The sequence below is a fragment of the Psammomys obesus genome, unplaced genomic scaffold (assembly GCF_907164565.1).
Source record: "Psammomys obesus unplaced genomic scaffold, mPsaObe1.curated_primary_1811, whole genome shotgun sequence".
NCBI classification, from domain to species: Eukaryota; Metazoa; Chordata; class Mammalia; order Rodentia; family Muridae; genus Psammomys; species Psammomys obesus.
The window spans coordinates 9349242-9370592 of NW_026585691.1; positions in this window are offsets into that span (position 1 = coordinate 9349242).

Genomic DNA, 21351 nt, shown 5'->3' on the forward strand with positions numbered 1-21351 from the left:
CTACAATATAGAGGAACCTTGACAACATTAAGCTAAGCAAAATAAACTATTAAAAATTATACCATTTCATGAAATTCAATTTATAAAAGACCACAAGTATATTATTTCATTCCGACTTGACAATATGACTATAAAGTGGTCAGAATAGCCAAATCCATAGAGAAATAAAGTAGATTAATGATTGCCTAGGCCCAGCAGATGACAAATAGGTTGAAGAGTTTTGTAGGATTCAAAAATACTTTAAAATATATTATAGTGTCCAGGCATAATGGTACATGCCTTTAATCCCAGCACTTGGGAGGCAAAGACAAGCTGATCTCTGTGATTTCAAAATAAGCCTGGTCTACAGAGTGAGTTTCAGAATAGCCAGAGCTACTTAGTAAACTGAGACTTGTCTCGATAAAAACCTAAAATAAAATATATTATAGTGTTGGTGGCACATCCCCCCAAAATATTAAAACTCAGTGAACAGTATACCTTATGAGGAGTGGATGGTAAATATGTGAATAAATCAAGCTGTTAAAACAGTTTTCAAAACCCAACTATTTTAAAAGTCAGAGGCTAGAGAAAGACAGACCATACTTAACATTAATCAAAATTAAGCTGTAGTATCTAATTCATATGATTTCAGAATAATTATTAAGAACAAAGAAGAATATTATATATGGATAAGAAAGCTTAATTCGGGGCTGGAGAGATGGCTCAGAGGTCAAGAGCATTGGCTGCTCTTCCAGAGGTCCTGAGTTCAATTCCCAGCAAGCACATGGTGGCTCACAACCATCTATAATGAGATCTGGTGCCCTCTTCTGGTGTGCTGATATACATGCAGGCAGAACATTGTATACATAATAAATAAATCTTCTTTAAAAAAAAAAAAAAAAAAAGAAAGCTTAATTCAAGCCAGGCTTGGTGGCCCACACCTATAATCCCAGCACTCAGGGAAGCAGAGGCAGGTGGATCTCTGTGAGTTTGAGGCCAGCTTGGTCTACAAAGTGAGTCCAGGACAGTCAAGGCTACACAGAGAAAATCTGTGTCGAAAAAAAAAAAAAAAAACAAGAAAGAAAGAAAGAAAGAAAGAAAGAAAGAAAGAAAGAAAGAAAGAAAGAAAGAAAGGAAGAACGGAAAGCTTAACTCTTCAAGGAGATATACTACTCCTTAGCATGCATTTGCCTATTGCAGAAGTGTCAGGGAGCAGTCAGCAAGACTGCAAACCTCAAGGTGAAACAGTGACACCAATATTGCAGAAGGCAACTTCAACATGCCTCTTATAATAACATGGCAAAACACCACTAAGGACACGGATATCCTAAACAGCACTAGCAACTAGCTTAAGCCAATCAACATCTATAGGCAACCCAACCAAAATCACCAGAGTACTACCTCTTCATGAAGCCATAGGGATTCATTGAGACAGATGCACTCAGGGACAGAAAACACACTTTAAAAGAATAGTGGCACAAGCCTGAAATCCCAGCACTCAGGGAGGCAGAGGCAGGTGGGTCTCTGCGAATTTGGGACAGCCTTGTCTACAGAGTGAGTCCATGACAGCCAAGGCTACACAGAGGAACCCTGTCTCTAAAACAAAAACAAAGCAAGTGTCCTACTGCTTGTATTCATGGCCTTCCAACCGTTTTCATGCCAGGTAGATTAATCAGGGTTCTCTCTTTTCCCCGTTCTCCACCCCCTTTTGCCTGAATATGTAGTGTGCATGTTTTTGCAGGTGTCCATGTGTGTGGGCACACATGTTGGTGTCTGTGCACACAGCTGCACATGTATGTAGAGGCCCAAGGCTGTCAGGAATCATATTCTTTCACCTTATTCACTGAGGCAGGGACTCTCACTCAAACCCAGAGCTTGTTGATGTAGATAATGTTGCTAGTCAGCTTGCTCAGGGGGTTCTGGTCTCTTCTTTCTGAGTCTGGAATTATAGGTAGGCCGTCACAATCGCCCAGCATTTATATGGTTTCTGAAGATCTGAACTCTGGTCCTCAAGCTTCTGGCAAGTGCTTCAACCATTGAACTATCTCCCCACGCCCTTAGGAACCTCTAGAGAAGCATATAATGAAATACAGACAGACAGACATGAAACTGGCTTACTCAATCAGATTCTGGATGGTCCCATGGTGGCAATCTACAGACCAGAGAGCTAGAGAAACTAGTAGATGCTCAGTCCTAGAAGCCAGATGCCTCAGAAAAAGAAACCACTGAAACTCCTGAGATGCTGGTGTGAGTTCAAGTTCAAAGGTGATAAAGCTGCTCTACTAGTGATGGTACCAACCACGTCCGGGCTCAGTGAGGAGAAATCAAGTTTGCGCTCACTCACTAGCCCGCTGACTCGTGCTTTTTATTTCACTACCAGACACCCATTCAATGGCACCCTCCATTTGCTGACTTAATTGCTATATGACTTTGTAAACACCTCATGGACCCAGTGAAAAAAACTAGCTGATCTTTTCTTTTCTTTTTTTTTTTTTTTTTTTTTGTGTGTGTGTGTGTGTGTTTTGAAACAGGGTTTCTCTGTAGTCCTGGCTGTTCTGGAACTCACTGTTAAACCAGCCTGGCCTTAAACTCATAGAGATCTGCCTGCCACTGCCTCCCAAGTGCTGGAATTAAAGGTGTATGCCACCACCATAGAAACTTTCTTAAAATGTCTTTTTTAATTTTATGTGTACTCATGTTTTGACTACATGTATGTATGTGCACGTATGTATGTATGTATGTATGTATGTATGTATGTATGTGCGTGCAGTCCCTATAGAAGCCAGAAGGGCATTAGGTTTCCTGGAGCTAGAGTTATAGTTGGAGATGGGCTTCCTGATGTGAATACTGGGAACTGAGTCTGGGTGCTGTGTAAGAGCAGCAAATGCTCTTAACTGCTGAGCCTTCTTTCTAGCCCCATGCCGTAAACTTTTAACAGAAATGCTTCTAGAAGGGGGAAAGGAAGAGAAAGCAAGCAAGCAGAGTGGCTCATCCACTGTAGTAATTTTGGTGCCATCTCAAATCATTTTTGTAAAGATGCAGTACAAATAGAATAAACCACAATCAGCCATAATGATTCCACATCGCTCACACAATCAACACGAGGGGAGCCAGTTGGAAAGGCCTTAAAATGGCTGAGGCGATTAGAGCACCATGTGCTTGGTATTCAGGATATAGAAGTAGACCGCGCTGGGTGTGGTAACACACGCCTGTAAGCCCAGCACGCTGAAAGGCAGAGGCAGGTGGATCCCTATGCATTCAAGGCCAGCCTGGTCTACAAAGCGAGTCCAGGACAACCAGGGCTACACAGAAAAACCCTGTCTCAGAAAAAAAAAAAAAAGAAAGAAAGAGAAAAAGACATACATTTGTTTTAATGTACTTTATTCATTTAAAAAGTGGACCTAATATGGTTCAATTTTTATTCTAAATATGAAGATCTAGGGCATAGTAACTAGTCTGCGGGCATGTACATTCTAGTTAAAGTAAACGAGGCATTAATGAATACTTTCATTTTCAATTTTTGTGGGAAACTAGATGAGTAGAATGTTAGGTACTTACAATTAGAAAAATCATTTGTTGCTATGGTCACCATGCAGGTGCTGCGAATCAAACCCAGGACCTCTGGAAAAGCAGTCAGTTCTTTTAACTACTGAACCATTCCTCCAGCCCTAAAACACGATATATTTTTATTATTATATCAACAGATGCCCTCCCACAAGATATGACCTCCTTTTCAAAAATTCTAGGTTTTGTTTCAATAGCTTATTACTGCTTCTTCATCTCCATCTTCATCTTTACTTCTGTGTCTATGGAACATGGGATGCAGAACTGGGCGGATAAATTCCAACCCAGTCTAATTCTTGGGCAGTTTAGACTCCCTGTTTTTATTACAGGATTCTGCAATGCTTTGTTTCTTAATGTTATTTTTCCTGGTATTATTTCTTTATTTTTTTTACATTTCTTTTTTTTAATTCTCCTTCTTTGCCTTTACCAGACAATCTAAGAGAAATATTAATATTCCTATTTTCATAGCTTTTACTCTGCTATTGAATTCCTCCCAGACCAATGACTTAATTTCTGCACATCTGTGTTTAACATAGATATTTATTGAAGATGAATGGGGTTCAGTTGAGCTTTCTTTCTCAACCTAGAAAAGCAACAGAAATGGGGAGAGGCAACCCCCTGATTTGAGAACTTTATAAGACAGCTTCATTATTTTGATATGAATTCCCTAGACATCAGACTCAGACATATTCAAATATAAGGGCAAATGCACTCCAAAGATAAATATAAATTACTTTGCAATTACTCAACTTCTGCCTCTTTTAATACAGACAATTGCGTTGACATATTTTACACAGTGAAAAGGGATACAAATTTTGGCTAGCAATTAACTTTTTATATAACTATGAGATATTGTAGCCCAAAGAGATAGGGTATAGACTTATTAATAATTCTTTTTAAATGTTACATTTAAAATTGGGTCATAATTAGTGATTCTTGAAAAAAATCCCCAGCTAATTTTAATGCCCTAGCTTAAATAATGCTTGAACACAATGGCTTCATCTTGAAAATTTGACAAACAAATTGATACTAATTAAAGCAACTTGGGCAATTTTCCTAGGGCGCTAAAACAAAAATGGAATCTGAAGCTCAGAAACAAATTAGTGTCTGTCATAAAATCAGGTGATTAGGAGATTTTAAAAACACACATGTAACAGCATAGAGCAGAAGTTCTTCAGGGCATAAAACAAGAGGCTGTTTACAGAGCTGCAGCTTGCAGCTTTGTCCTGAGCTCTACTGGGAGCTGAGTCCCTGGTGAATCAGGAGGAAAAACTGACCTAGTTACAGGATTGTATCAAAGGGTAGCAAGCCAGAGTTCATATGGCAAATTCACCAACTCAGATTGGCAATAATTTTGCTTCAGTGGGCCTGGGTAGACAAATTCAGGAGATCAAGACAAATACAGAAATTTGGGATTTCAGAAGCAGAAGCCTAACAAAAGCTTGTGTCTGTGGGGCCCTGGTTTCAACCCCTCAAGAGCAGGCTGCTAGCATCCTCTTCCACCTGCCCTTGTTTCATTATTCCTATCCCACTAGGGAGCTGACTTCTTATGGAGAGCCACTGCTTTGTCCAACTGCTTTGTTATTGAGCTCTCAGCAGAAAGACATGTTTTCACCCTGGCCTTCACCTGGAGTCAGTGTAAACCTGGATGTTTTGCCAAGTTCACCTCCTTTTGTTTGAGACAGCAGAAAGGATGTCGTGTCAAGTTCACACCTTTGTTTGTGTGAGGATCACACAGACATGTGGTCAAGGTAAACAAGTTTGACTTATCCACGAACCCATTCATTGTACTGAGGTGCTCTGCTCTGACAAGGGGATTATTGGAATAAACCAGGGCGACTAGTTTCTACTGGAGCCCTCTCGAACAGATCCCATGTGTAGTGTGTTGATTTATTAATTTTCTTTCAATCCTCTCTCTTGTCTGAAGAACTGGTGGGCTCCAGCAATTTCTGAACAATGAACCGAGGTGGAAATCCCATAAACATGTCCAGGGATAAAATGGAGGCATAAGAAGACATATGAAAAGTCAGATGACATAGTTCCTTTCCCCTGAAAAAAGTGACTCAAGGGAGAAAGGGTTTATTTTAGCTTATTTTAGGTCAAGGTATACTCCATCACAGTGGGAAAGTCAAGCCAGCAGGAGCCGGAGGCAGCTAGTCACAATGACTCACTTTCAAGACGCAGAGAGCGATGGATGCCTCTTAGGGCTTAGCTCACTTTCTCCATCTTATGCAGCCCAGGATCCTCTGCCGGGGGAATAGCGCTGCCAACAGTTATGATGTGTCTTGGAGCATCAATTAAGGTAATCAAGATAATCCCACAGTCACGCCCAGAGGGTCTTCTTCCTGTTGATTCTAGATATTGTACGTTGACAATTAACCTTACAATCTCCCCAGGTACACACAACTTACTCCTAGATCAGAAAAATTAATCTCATGTTTCAGCAGCTCTGGTTTCAACTGATAAAACACTTCCAACTTAGGAAGAAAGACCAGTGGTGGCAAGATGGTCAGAAAAAAAAGAAAGTGAGGGAAGGGACACTTGTGATCCAAACTTCCCCACACTCCTACAGATTCCCTTCACATTTTGTTGCTTGCCTCTTAATCATATGTCGCTCCTTCTACAGAGGTCATGGTACGTGTAGCTAACTTTGCTTTTCTATATTCTAGGCACTTCACTTTCCTTAGTAAAATAATTACTACATGGCTTTAATCAGTGCTACATTTCTAAGAATTACTTTTATATAATATATGCTTAACTCTATTCTTTCATGGACAGTCTTTCTCTTTACCACAACTCATTTTAATATGTTTAAAGTAAACGACTGACATCACCATTGACTGGTCAAATTAAGACCACAAGAGAGCTCCTAGTCTCTTTAGAGGTTTCAGTCTTACATGATATCTTTGCTCTTTAGGGACAAAACATTTCTCAGGGATAACTTATATTTTCAGAAGCCACTTTCTTTTCATGGGATCCCACACAAAATGAGACAAGTCACTATTTTAACTACTAGCATTAATTTGACAGGGTTGTCCTCTTTACACTGTCACATAAAATTATTTCCATTCCCAGGAAATATTGTTGTTTTCCTTGAAACTGTATAATCTTTGGATGGAGAGATGGCTGTGGTTAAGTCCACTGGCTGCTCTTCCAGAGGACCCATGTTCAATCCCAAGCACCAGCCTGGTAACTTACAAATGTCAGATCCAGCACCAGAGGATCTAATGACCTCTTTTGGTCTCATTAGGTACCGCATGCATTAGGTGCACTTACGTCACGCAGGTAAAATGTCCATACGTATACAGATCTTTAAACATTAATATAAAAATGTATGTTCTGTTCAGAATTTTTTCCAGAAGTTTTGTAACATTCCCTAATTGAATTCAATAAAATTCTAACCAGATCAAAATATTCTGGCATTCAAAAGTGATCTAAACTGGAGAGAAAATGATCTTTATGATCTATCCATGGTTAAGAACTGAATGAAGAAACATCTCAGGGAAAACAAAAAAGCTGAATAAACAACATGTTTAGGAAATTACGAGTGAACTAGTTTATCTGGAGGTGTTTTGCCTACATGTATGTCTGTGTCGGATCCTCTGGAACTGTGGTGAGCTGCCATGTGGCTGCTGGGAATTGAACCCAGGTCCTCTGGAAGAGCAACCAGTGCTCTTAACCACTGAGCCATCTCTCCAGCCCATGAAGACATTTTAGTTATCCAAGCACTACAGCACAAGACTTCATATTGACAAAAAAAAAAAAAGGAAACATTTACAGCAGCACTGTTCACAACATTCAAAAGATGGAAACAACGGAGCTGTCCATCAACTGATAAGTATAGATAAAATGTGGTAGAGCCACACAAACAAATATTACTCGGCCATAAAAAGCAATGGAATACTGACTGATAACGTGGTACAATGTGGATGAACCTTAAAGACATAATGCTAAGTGAAATAAAACAGACACAAAAGCCAGCCAAATTTTGTATGATTTAATCTATTTGCAAAATCTAGGATGAGCAAGTGCACAAAAATAATTGGCAGTTGTCAAATGATGAAGTAAAAGGCTCCTAAGAAGTAACTCTTCTGTGGGCATGGAGTTCCTTTCCAAGGTGATTTGAAAATTGTGGAAGTAGATAGTAGTGATTATTCCTATTGTAAATATACTATTGTATATTGTAAATATACTTAATGTATATATTATAAATATACTTAATTGTAAATATTGTAAATATACTTAATGCTGTTGATTACTTTAAAATAGTTAGTTACTTTTAAATGGTAAATTAGTACGTTATTTTTATTCTATAGTCTAAGTGTTTGAATCCTCCCAAAGTATATGTTGAAAGCTAACCCCCACTGCAATGGAACTAAAGGCCTTGATAGAGGTGATTAGCTTAGAGGGCTCATGAATGGTGCTGGGATTCCTATAAAACAGGTTGAGAGGACTTGTTCACTCTTCTACGCTAGTGTACCATCTCTTAAACAGAATCTCAGTCAAACACTGGATTTGTTTGTACCTAAATCTCAGCCCCCAGAACTGGTAGTGATGCAGCATTTTTATTGTTTATGAACCATAGTCTAAGACATTTTGTTTTGGTTGGTTGGTTGGTTGGTTGGTTGGTTGGTTGGTTGGTTGGTTGGTTGGTTTTTTGAGACAGGGTTTCTCTGTGTAGCCCTGGCTATCCTGCAACTCACTCTGTAGACCAGCTTAGCCTTAAGCTCAAGAGATCTGCCTCCCTCTGCCTCCTGAGTACTGGGATTAAAGTTGTGTACCACTATCACCAGGCCTGAGACATATGGTTAAAGAAATCTGAACTGATTTACTATAAAACGAAACAACAATTGCTGAATTAACTGTCCACTGGCCAAAAACGTTAAAGAGGAGAAGCATTGGTATCAGGCAAAGTATAGTTAGCTGGGACACTGTCAGCACTGAGGTTGTTGTCTGAAGGCTGAGATGACTCACAGCAGGACATCAAAAGGCCATGTTGAACAGGGCAAACAAGGAAGCCCAACAGCTTGGCACTGGCGACATCTGAGAGAACAAGTAAGATGGTGGGATTTAGAGCTCTATCATTCACCATAGATGGGGAGGAAAATACCCAGCTTTGCAACTGCTGAAACTTCTACCAGCTGTCAACAGGGATGACATATCAATGAAAATATGTAGCACAGTTAGACTGATGCATGTAACAGTTAAGGAATATGGATTCAGGGACAATGAGTTTCTATGGCTAATGGTAACATGGATTGATGCTGTAGACGAGGACGAAAAGCAGAGAACAACTAAGCAGTTAAAAGATGAGGGAAGGGCTGGAGAGATGGCTCAGTGGTTACGAGCACTGTCTGTTCTTCCAGAGGTCCTGAGTTCAATTCCCAGCAACCACATGGTGGCTCACAACCATCTGTAATGTGATCTGATGACCTGTTCTGGCCTGCAGGAGTACATGAAGATAGAGTACCCATATACATATGATAATAAGTATTTAATAACAATAAAAAATTAACAAATATAAAAAATAAGATGAGGGAAAGCCACAGGGTCCCCTTATCAGCACATGAAGTGGAGCTCTGTTTCCAGTGGCAGGAGGGCTGAGGAAACTTACAGCTAAACCCAAAACTTAACTGTTGATGACATTCTCTCCATAAACTGTTCAACTTCCAAACAAGAAAACTGTATTCTACTTCAGTAGAGTCTCTGTGAGTACTGAATGTGACGCTTGGGATATTTGGGTTGGTGTCCCTGGGAATCCTGAATTCTGAGATTTACCTAAAACATATGAGTCTGCTGAAGTAGTCAAACCTCCCTATTGAGAACTACACTTTGAACTGCTTTAAGAAAATACACCTCTTCTTTATAGTACAGTCTAAAAAAATGAGCTAAGTACTTCAAGGCAGATTCCGATGAAGGTCAGAACATAATCGGGGTGGGGGGATACGAGGACCCACTAAGAAGACAAGAACACGCACAGCTCAGCCAGGGGCCCTGGAAGAGCCAGAGCAGTCTGCCCAGTGCTTCATCACAGGGGCTAGAACAGAGGGCTGGAGATGTGTAAGTTTTTAAAGTGCAGGGTTAACATCCGTAGCAAAGAGCTCAAGAGACTGTGAACTTGCTTACTAGGTGTCATATAGAAGCAGGGTAAAAGAAAAAAGCTAATCAAAATGTCAGGAGCCCTGTGACAAGGGAAAACAGCTCAAGAAAGAGATACCATGCAAGGCAAACACACTACAACCCGCCCCATGATCGTGTGCCAGGGAGTGTGAGGATAGCCATAAGGGATATGCTGGAAAAAGAAAAAAAAAAATAGGCTTTGGGAGGAAGCGTTGTGTTGGTTCCGCTGGTGGGAAAGACCTACCACAATACTGTCTCACTTACAGCACTGGGTATGAGTCTGTGTCACCCATATGGACAAGTATTAAACTGAATAAAAGCTAAGCCTGGCAGCAAAAGGTTCTGACCCACAGCCGGCTATGGAGACGTTAACATGATGGCCTGGAGTTGTAGAAGGTCAAAGAATTCATTCAAGTCTGATCAATGTTAAAAAAAAAAAGATGAGGTTTTTATTTTGTTTTGTTTTTAGTTTTAAGTACAGTGTGAAGGAAACAAGCTGTGGGGTTTTTACTTGTGAACTTCTCATTTTTCAGTTCCTGTCAGACATATAAGGGCAGATCGATGGGTGGATGATTTACTCTGCACGACAGGGCGGCAGCTCTATGGTCAGTAGTGACTAATTTTGATTGGTGGAATTCAGTCCTGCTAGTCCTATAATCTTTTGGATTTAAGATTTCAGGTTTGAAAACCTGGGACCACTGGTCCAAGTTCAAGACTCCAAGAATGGAAACAAGAGGGAGGGGAGGGAAGAGAAGGGGAGTATGAATTTGGAATGGCTACCTGCTCTAACTTGCCCCCCAATTGCTGGTCACATGTTAAACAGTTCCCCGCTGCTGGGGCCGTAGGGAAGCAAGCAGGTGACGGTGAGGTGGGATCTAGTAGAAAGACTTTTTGTCACTGAGGCATGCCATTGAGGGGTGAAGAGGACCCCGACTCCCAGGCTCTTATTCTCTCCTTTGGTATCCCAGGGATGAGGAGTGAAGCTTTGTTCCACCACCGACTCCACCATGGATGGATGCTACCTACATAACCTATCAGAAGCATTGGGGCCAACCCAATACAACTTAGGGCCTTCACAACTACGAACAAATAAAGCTTTCCCCTTTAAAAGCTGAGTATCAAACCCGGGCATGCGGCACATGCCTGTAATCCCAGCACTTGGGAGGCAGAAGCAGATGGATCTCTGTGAGTTTGAGGCCAGCCTGGCCTACAAAGTTGAGTGCAGGACAGCCAAGGCTACACACAGAAATCCTGTCTCAGAAGTTGAATATCTCAGGTATTTGTTATAGCAAGGAAAAAGTAATCAACAAGACCTATCAAAGAATCCTGGTTAGGATAAATAAGAGTAACAAAAATAAAGCCACCAGGAATCATCATATGTAAAGTGCTAAAAATATAAGATAAAGGCAGCCAGATACGAGAAGAAATTTTATAAACAGAAAAGAGTGCAGATCAAAGTTAGACAACTAATCATCAATTATGCGAGTTACAAACAATGGAAAGAAAACAGCAGAGTGCTGGGAAGAAAGTTAGCCAAAGTAGAATTTTACATCTTGTGGAGCTGCTTTTCTAATGAGGAGAAGAAACAGACCTTTAGTCAAAAACTAATGGAAGAAAAGGCATTAGCACTATACCTGTACTTCTTCAGGACTGGTGAGATGGCTATGGGGTAAAGGCACTTGCTGCCAAGCCAGGTGACCTGCACTAGATCCCTACAGCCCATACAAAAAGAGCCAGGCAACATGGCACCCACGTGTGGACCCGGCGCTGGTGAGACAGGTAGATCTCTAAGGCTTACTGGCCTTAGAGTTTAGTCAACTTGGTGAGTGCCAGATCAGTGAGAAACCCTGTCTCAAAACAAGACAAAACAAGCAAAGAACAAAGTGGAGCCAACAAGATGGCTTCGTAAGTAAAGGCATTTGACATCAAGCCTGGCCACCTGAATTTGATCCCTGAGACTCACATGATGGGAGCAGAGAACCAGCCCTTAGAAGCTAACCATCATGCGTGCACTTAAACAAACAAAAGTCATTTAAAAATAAACAAACACAAGGCAGATAGTACCTCAGAAATGACAGCTGAGGTTAATCTCTGGCCTCTTACAGGCACACACACAAAACTAAAATAGCAATATTGTGTTTGAATTCACAACACATGCAAGGGTGAAAGGCATAAGACGGAAGGATTGGGAGTATCCTGCCATGAAGCTCAGTTGTATAACAGCGCAGTATTACATGGTTGAAGACAGTGATGCAGTAAACAACTAAAAAATTAAAAAGAATAAACAAAAGTAGAGATAAAACTGCATTTCAGAAAGCAATTTAATAGATAGTAAAATTACAAACAACAACAACAAAATTAAAAAACTAATTAGATAGCAAACAAAAAGCAAGATCCTGGACTTAAATTAGTCACTGGTAAATATTATAAACCATCCCAAAAAGATATAACAAAGAGATTTTAGATTTGTTCAAAATCAGACCTATTGAGAATGGATAATGACGTAGCCACTATAGAAAACAGTTTGGTGGTTCCTTAGAAAGTTAAAAACAGACTTGCCACATGACACAACTGCTCCATTCTTGGCTGTATTTTCCCAAGAGAACTGAAAATGCTCATTCACATATTGAGCCAGGTGTGGTAGTACATATATTTAATTCCAGCACCAGACAGGCAGACACAGAGTGAGTTATAGGCCAGCCTGGTCTATACAGTGAGTTCTACACAGAGAGGCCCTGTCTCAAACAGCAACAACAAGAAAACCCCAAGTGTTTTGTGGTGGTTTGAATGAGAATGGTCCCATCGGCTCATGTATTTGAATGCTGACACCTTGCTGGCAGAACTACTTTGGAAGGTTTAGGACTTGTGTCCTTGTTGGAGAAGGTGTATCGCAGGGGACAGTGGGCTCTGAGGTTTCAAAAGCCTATGCCATTCCCAATGAGCTCCCTGCCTGTGGCTTATGGGTCAAGATGTGAGCTCTCAGCTACTGTTCCAGCACCATAACTGCCTGCCTGCTGCCATTCTCTCTGCCACAATGCTCAGGGACTCTAACCCTCTGGAACTGTAAGTCCCCAATAAACTCCTTTTTTCTGTAAGTTGTCTTGGTCATAGTGTCTTATCATAGCAATAGAAAAGTAACTAAGACAATGTTTATATAAAAAGTTTACACAAACACATTAGCTGCATTATTTATAATAACCAGAAAGTAAAAACAAATCAAATACTTATCAAGTGATGAATTTCAAAGTAAAATATCATGTATATCCTTGCAACAGACTATTAATCAGGCATAAAAAGAAATGAAATAATACAGGCTATGGGATGGACATAAAAACATGATAAAGATATATTTTCCAAGATCAGCTAAATAAATTAAATAGTAATAACTGGATGTTTACATCTAGAAAAATGTAAAGAAAGCATATTTCTCACCCTGCACCAAACTAAAGTTCAAGTGGATCAAGGACCTCAATATAAAACCAGACACATTAAATCTACTAGAAGAAAAAGTAGGGAAGAGCCTTGAACTCACTGGCACAGGAGACAACTTTCTGAATAGAACAGCAAGCAACAGCTCAGGGTCTAAGATAAAAAATCAATAAATGGGACTTCATGAAACTGAGAAGCTTCTGTAAAGCAAAGGGCACTGTCAACAGAACAAAATGACAGTCTATACACTGAGAAAAGATTTTCACCAACCCTACATCCAACAGAGGGCTAATATCCAAAAGATATAAAGAACTCAAGAAATTAAACACTAATAAACCAAATAATCCAATTAAAAATGGGCTACAGAGTTAAACAGAGAATTATCAACAGAGGAATATCAAATGGCAGAGAAACATTTAAAGAAATGCTCAACATCCTTGGTCGTCAGTGCAACACAAATCAAAATGACCCTGAGATTCCACCTTACACCCATCAGAATAGCGAAGATCAAAAACTCAAGTGACAGCACATGTCAGTGAGGGTGTAGAGAAAGGTGAACACTCCTCCATTGCTAGTGGGAGTGCAAACTTGTACAACAACTTTGGAAATCAACTGACTCTTTCTCAGAAAATTGGGTGCTACCTCAACCAAAGAATGGATACAGCAGTTTACACAATGGAATACTACTCAGCTATTAAAAACAAGGAAATCATGAAATTTGCAGGATATGGATGGAATTAGAAAAAAAGATCATTCTGAGTGAGGTAACCCAGACCCAGAAAGTCACACATAGTATATTCTCAATTGTAAGTGGATATACAGGAAAATCATACTACAATCCACAGACCTAAAGAAGCTAAATGACAAGGAGGATCATAGGGAGGATGCTTAATTCTCATTCAGAAGGATAGATAGAATAGACACCAGAAGTGGTTAAAGGGAGGGAATAGGATGGGAGACTACCAGAGATGCCCTCTGAAAGTGTCCACCCAGCAGGGGATCAAAGCAGATGCTAAGACTCACAGCCAAACTTTGGGTAGAACACTGGGAGTCCTATGGAAGAGTTGGGGGACAGAAGGACCCAGAGGGGACAGGAATTCTACAAGAAGAGCAACAAATCTGAGCCCAGGAGGGCCTGAAGAGACTGATGCACCCACCAAGGACCATGCATGGACAGGCCCTAGCCCTCCTGGAGCAGGGGTTGTCTCTGACATGGGCTCTGTCACCCACTCTTTGATCACTTCCCTCTGGTGGGGGGGGCATTGCCAGGCCACAGAGGAAGAGGATGCAGGCAGTCCTGATGAGACTTGATAGGCTGGGGTCAGATAGTAGGAGAGGAGGGAGTCCCCTTTCAGAGAACTAGGGGAGGACAATAGGGGAAAGAGGGAAGGAGGGTGGGACTGGGAGGAGACAAGGGAGGGGGCTACAATCAGAATGTAAAGCGAATAAATTATAAAAAATAAAAAAATTTAAAAATATGATAAACACAATAAATTACATATTGTATGTTATATTTATGTGAAATAAATTGCATATGCAAATACATAGAAATAAGAGATAGATTAACAGCTATAGAGGGGCTAGAGAGGAAGGAAAAATAATATTGACTACTAAAAGGAAATGTTCTGGGGTTAAAATGAAATGAAATTTTTATAATACTGTTAATGGTCTAAAAGTCACTAACTTACATGGTAACAATGGCAAATTATATATTATGTGAATAGTATCTCAATTTAAGAGATCATATCTTCATAAATCTAGAAATAAATCTGATAAAAGATATCCAAGATCAATAAACAAAACTATACAATGCTCCAGGGAAATTAGAGAAGATGAAGGCAAGTGTATCCTATCAGGAGACTATATTCATGGAGTTGGAAACTCAATATTGCAAAAATGTCAATTCCACCAGAAGTAACTTTTTCCTTTCTTTAGACTTTCGTCTTCGTGTGTATGTGTATGTATGTGTGTGTGCTTCATGTGCACACAGATGTATGGAGACTTATAGAGGCTAGACGAGTATGTTGTAGCCCCTGGAACTGAAGTTATAAGTGGTAGCGAGCTGTCTGAGCTGTGTGTTGAGAATTGAACTTAGGACCTCTGGAAGAGTAGTAAGCTCTCCTGGACGATAAGCTATCTCTCTACTCTCCCCCTCCCCAATACGTGATTTCTTTATTCGGTTCAGTCCCAATTGAGATGAGTAGATTTTTTTTGTGTACATTTATTAAGAAATTGTAAAATTTATATGGAAATGCAAATGACCTATCATAGTCCAGAAATTCTGGAAAGATTTACTGTATCAGACATCAAGACTTACCCCAAGGCCGTAATATCTCACATGGGCAAGTATTACTGCATGATAAAAGGCAGGAAGCAGTCCCAAACAGGCCAACTCATAAACAGTAACCTATTGTGTAATAAAAGTACCATGGCAGTTTATAGTGATTGGGTATTTTTTCAGCAGACGGTGCCATCACTATTCTCGGGGATTACATTTCCGTCACACCGACTCTGAAAGATTACAGCCCCTATTGCATAAAATTACAAAAATTACTCCAGTTAGATGTCATGCGTGAGCATGGTGTGGGGAAGTAATATTCTAGAAGAGTTGGTAAATCTTTTCTGTAATGGACCATGTTCAAACGACATTAGGCCATATGGTCTTTGGACTGTTAGCATATAAAGCAGCCACACACAGCTCAGAAGTGAAAGAGAATTGCTGTGCTCCCTTACAAATTTATTTACAAAAGGAACAGCCAGCCACATGGATCCTACACTTCTGACTTATTCTATGGACTAAGCATGCATCAAGTCCTTTAATAAGATACCACCAAAGCATAAGCTGTAAAAGACTGATAAACTGAAATTGTGCCATGTTTCAAAAGTTATCATTACAGAGTTTGGTTTCCAGCGCCCACACCAGGTGGCTCATGACCATTTGTAAAGCCAGCTCCAGAGGAGCCCACACCTTTACCTCTGTGGGCATCTGCCCTTGAGTACACATTCCCATATACAGACACATATACCTATACATAATAAAAAAAAATTGGTAAAAATAAATCTTTTGAAAGACCTGATCAAGAGAAGAACAGTTTAGTAAAAAGTATTTGCTATGCATGTAAATACACACATATCCTGTCTGTTGCAAACATCCAATAAATAAGCGCACATCTGAAAATTCCTACAAATCCATAGAAGGGCAAACAAAACAACAATTAGCTAAAAGAAAAGATGTTTTACAAGGGAAAAGCCAATATAAACAGAAGTGCATGATTCTCATGACTAGTCAACAGGAAGATGTAAGGTAAAATGACAATATTAGTCTCCATCCAAAACAATGACCTAAGCGATCAAAATGGACAACATGAAGCAGTAGCCAATCCAGGGACTGGTTTAACCACTGATGCCCCGCATTACTACTGCTATCAGCGCCCTTCTAAAAGACTCCCAAGGGACCAAGGTCACCCCTCCTGCCGCTGCTGTCAGATCCCTGAGTCAGTCCGTTATCTTACAGCTGGAAGAAGGACAGAAGGACAAGCAAGCGTTTACTGAGAGGTAAAGCAGCAGCAGATGAAGGACAGGAGAGATGTGTCGGCGAGCAGCAGTTTGGATGTAGTTTTAATATTGTGGGGGGTAGGCCAGTTTGGTCCTCCCCATGTGTAAATTAGGCATGGAATTGTGATGCATAGGCTTAGTTAATCTGAATGTATACAGGGGATTCTGATTATTTGGTAGGTCAGAATGAAAGAATGTAGACTCTGTAGGAAGAAGATCTTCCCAAAACTCTAAGAAGTGGAAGGGGAGAATACCCAGAAGTAAAAAGAACAGAGACTGATGGTTAGTAGACATTTTGATGAGTTGGGGCTCACAAACTGTACAGAGTTCACACTTCGGTGTTCTCAGGATTGAATATATATATATTCTTTTACTACCTTCTTGAGCTATATACATAGTTTATTTCTATTCATTTTTTTGTTGTTGTTGTAAGACCCTCGTGACCTGCAAACCATAAAAAAAATTAAATAACACCGAGACCTTTTGATATTTTAAAGCTTAGGCCTTATCTGGGCAGACTCAGTTCATCTAAGTTAACCCAAACACCTAGTCCCAACTCACCATGTGGCTAGCTATACCTTCCAGGCCTGTAGTCACATCTGTCTCCTCTCATGTTTCCTGGCAAAAGACCTTTTTATTTCTTCTTCTCAGCCCCACTCTCCCTCCTTGAATTTTCATGCTTCTGATTCCCAAAAGCTGGAATTTGAGGTACCATGTCTGTCTATAAAGCTTTAGCTATTTATTCATTTGTTTATTAGCTATACTAGTTACTTCTCTATTACTGTGATAAAATACCATGACCAAGGCAATTTAAAGCAGGAGTTTATTTAGCTTATGGTTCCAGAGTATTAACAGTCTTCCATGACAGGGAAGTATGGTGACAAGCAACAGGTCTGACAGCTGAAGAGGAAGCTAAAGACTCATATCTTGAACCACAAGCAAGAAGCAGAGAACACAAGCTTGTAACGGCACAAAGCTTTGAAAACCCAATGCCCCCCTTACCTCCTCCCATGGCACACTTCCTCCAGCAAGATCACACCTCTAAGACCTAAACCAAGTAGAGACAAAGTACAAATACCAGAGCCCTCGGGGGACATTCTCGTTCAAATTACTAGTGTTTTTATGAAGTAGCGTTTCATTCTGAAGCCTGGCCTGACAGGAAACTCACTATATTGCTCAGGTTTGGCTCAAGTCTAGGTAATATCCTTCCTCAGCTTTCCGGGTGCTGAGATTAAAGGCATGAGCACCATACCTTAGCTCCTATTATTTTTTTTAATTAATTCCAAATTTTATTGCAGTGTAATCAAAGACTTTAATCTAAATGAGTTCTTATCTGGAACTTCATCAACACCTTCTTTGTGTTTTAGCAAGCTGGTTAATGTTTCATATGTGTTTGAAGAGACTAGACATTCACTCTTTATTGTGGACAAAGTCCTTTACTCAAGCAAGCTGCTTGGTTGTGTTGTTCAAATTCTGTCACTCCAACAGTTCTCCTCTCTGATCTGTCGGTTTCTGAGGTTTCTGTTAGTTTTCCAAAAGTTATGAAGGTTTTTGTTCTTGCATTTCTGAAAATTTTTACTGTACATATTCTGCGATAAACATCGCTGCTAGTAAAACTTCTCATAAAATTTATTTTCATCAGTAAGAATATTGTTTTGTTTTTTGTTTTTTGTTTTTTTTTTTTTGGTTTGGCATTCAATTTGTTTGTTTCATCTAACACTGTTACCTTGTTACATATTTCAATGTATGCTATTTTACTTTAAGTAGCCATTCAAATGAACATTTGCCCACTCCTTAGTTCTACACAGTTCATTGAACTTCTATACAGTTAGAGTGGCCATTCTGAAGCCCTGGGGCTTTGCTTAGGGTTTGACATTTTCACTATCAGTTACATGTTGATGCACTTAACTACCACAAGAAAAATAACAGCAAACTATGACTGCATTGAAATAGACTCAAAAAACTTTTTAAAATAATTTACTTAATCGTATTTTATGTCCACTGGTGTAAGAGCATCAGACCACCTGGAACTGGAGTTATAGACAGTTGTGAGAAGCCATGTGGGTGCCGGGAGTTGAACCCGGGTCCTTTGGAAGAGCAGACAGTGCTCTTAACCACTGAGCTGTCTCTCCAGCCCCTCAAAAGCTTTTTTTTTTTTTAAAGTTATTTTTATGTGTATGAGTATTCTGCCTGAATGTGTATATGTACACTTTGTGTCTGCTGGTGTCCACAGAGGTCAGAAGAGGATCTTCAGTCTCCTGGAACTGGAGTTACAGACAGCTGTGAGCCACCATACAGTTGCTGGGAACTGACCCCCAGTCCTCTGAAAGAGCAGTAAGTGTTCTTAAACCATGGAGCCATCTTTCTAGCCCCTCATAGACGCTTTATAACATTATTTACATTCTAAATAGAATAGCTAGATACGATGCTATTCATTTACCAAATTTTAAATTATTTCCCTCTATTGAAGAAATTTCATCCATTTTCACTGAATGACAGATTGATTTTTCTCTTCCACTTAATAGTCTGTGTTTATACTTTCAGAACTCATATCTGTTCATCATAGCTTTATTCTGACACTCTTCAATTGCAATCATCAAGACTAGGAGTTGGTCTGTTCCTTCCTTTTGTAAATAAAGTTTTACTAGACACAGACACACTATTCAGGTACTAATTTATCTATGACAGCTTTCACAGTTGTGATGAAAGACCATATGGATCATAAAACTGAAATAATTACTGTTTGGCTTTTTGTTCTGTTTTGTTTTGTTTTGTTTTGTTTTGTTTTGTTTTGTTTTTGAGACATGGTTTCTCTGTGAAATCCTGGCTGTCCTGGGACTTGCTTCATAGGCTAGGCTGGCCTCGAACTCACAGATATCTGCCTGCCTCTGCCTCCCAGAGTGCTGGGATTACAGGTGTGGACCACTGCACCAGGATACTGCATAGCCTTTTATTGAAGCAGATCTGTAAACATGTAATCCAGATTTTCATTTTAATCACATTATTGCTACACAACTACAAATTAACTAATTTTCTCCCTCTCCATTTATTCTTGAACTTTGTCTTCAGTCTTTTTTGGACTCTTATTTTGTTGACATGTATCACATAGTATTTGTTTCAAAGAATTCTATTGTTGGTATATATCTATTAAGATTTTTATTTGAAAAAGAACATTTTAGGGGCTGAAAAAAAAATGGCCCAGCATCCAAGAATAGTTGCTGCTCTTCCTAGCATCCATACCTGGCAACCCACAACTTCCTGGATCTGTGACTCCAGAATCTGAGGTCTTCTTCTGACATCTGTGAGCATTCATACTTATGGTGTACTCTCACATAGACATGCAAATAAGAACAAAATTTTTAAAAACTGAAATAGAGTCCATGTAGGCTCTGTCTGCTCTAGAACTTGCTGTAGACCAGGCTGGCTTTAGACTCAGAGATCTCCCTGCCTCTGCCTTCTGAGTGCTGGGACTAAAGGTGTGTGCCACCATAGTAGACAAAAAAACACATGGTAGTACATGCTTATAATCAAGAACTGAGGAGGATGTGGGAAGATGATAGAGAGCTCAAGGCCAGCTTGGCTATATCGGAGAGTCTGTCTCAAAAAAAGGTAAGACTAAAAGAAAGAAAAACATCATGGTTTAAAGCTCGAAAATCACTGCTTCCTGGAGAACACATACAGAAGGAATAGTTGCTTTTTGTGTAATACAGGGATATGGTTTACTTACATACTTATGCTTTTCTTAAGATTATAAATTTATAAAATAATTTTTTACCTTTCCCTTTCATCTGTCGGCTCTTTATGTGCTGCATCTTCTACTTGTTGAACTTGGAGTTTCCATGAGCCAGCATGTTTCTTGTATTCGTCACATCTGTAGATGAGACTCTCCTTTGGCTCTCTGCTTCTGCTTTGAACGGGTGGGCTGGTGGTCTCAGGGAAAGGGATGGTCACGCTGGGAGACAGAATGTTTATTTGCAGAGGAGCCTCCTCTCCTGGAGTCCCCTGTTACTATCGCTGTCCCTCGCCTTCCAGGATCTGCCAATACATTTTAACCATGGACGTTATGAGTAGATAAAGGGAAGGGAGCTGGCAGTTTCTTAATCAGTTACTCTGCCTATTACTGTAGGACCTGCTCTTCACTAAGTCCCACATTTCCTTTACCTTCTCAGCAGTCGGGAGCCTGTGTTTGTAGTACAAATGTTCTAGCTTGTTTTTCCAAGGTTTGATATAATCTCCTAAAAACACGTGCATCATTGCTGGCACTTTTTGTTTCCAGATCTGTCACCTAATTAGTTGACTGCCCCCTTTCCATCTCTCAGTCTTTTCTGTGATCTCTTAAGTGTGTGTTGAGGCAAATTTACTCCAGTCTAAATCATGCTTTAACCTACACAGGATCTTCAATTAAACTCTTTCAGAACACCATGGCGCAACACTTATGAGTGTCATTTTTATTTCCAAACATTTTAAAAGAAACTGCGCATTTCTAACGCAGTAAGAAAATTTAAGCCCATCTCCTGAGATTATTTCTGATACGGTTGAAAATCACAAGATGACTTTCATCAACTTCAGGAAAGAGAATAGTTAGTCTTGAGTCATTTGCCTTTCAGAAAAAATTGGGTAGTCTCTCAGTTGTCCTTTCACAGGGACAGAAGGCACTGGCGGCAGAATTGTGATTTCTAACCACTTTCCCCATCTCTAACACTG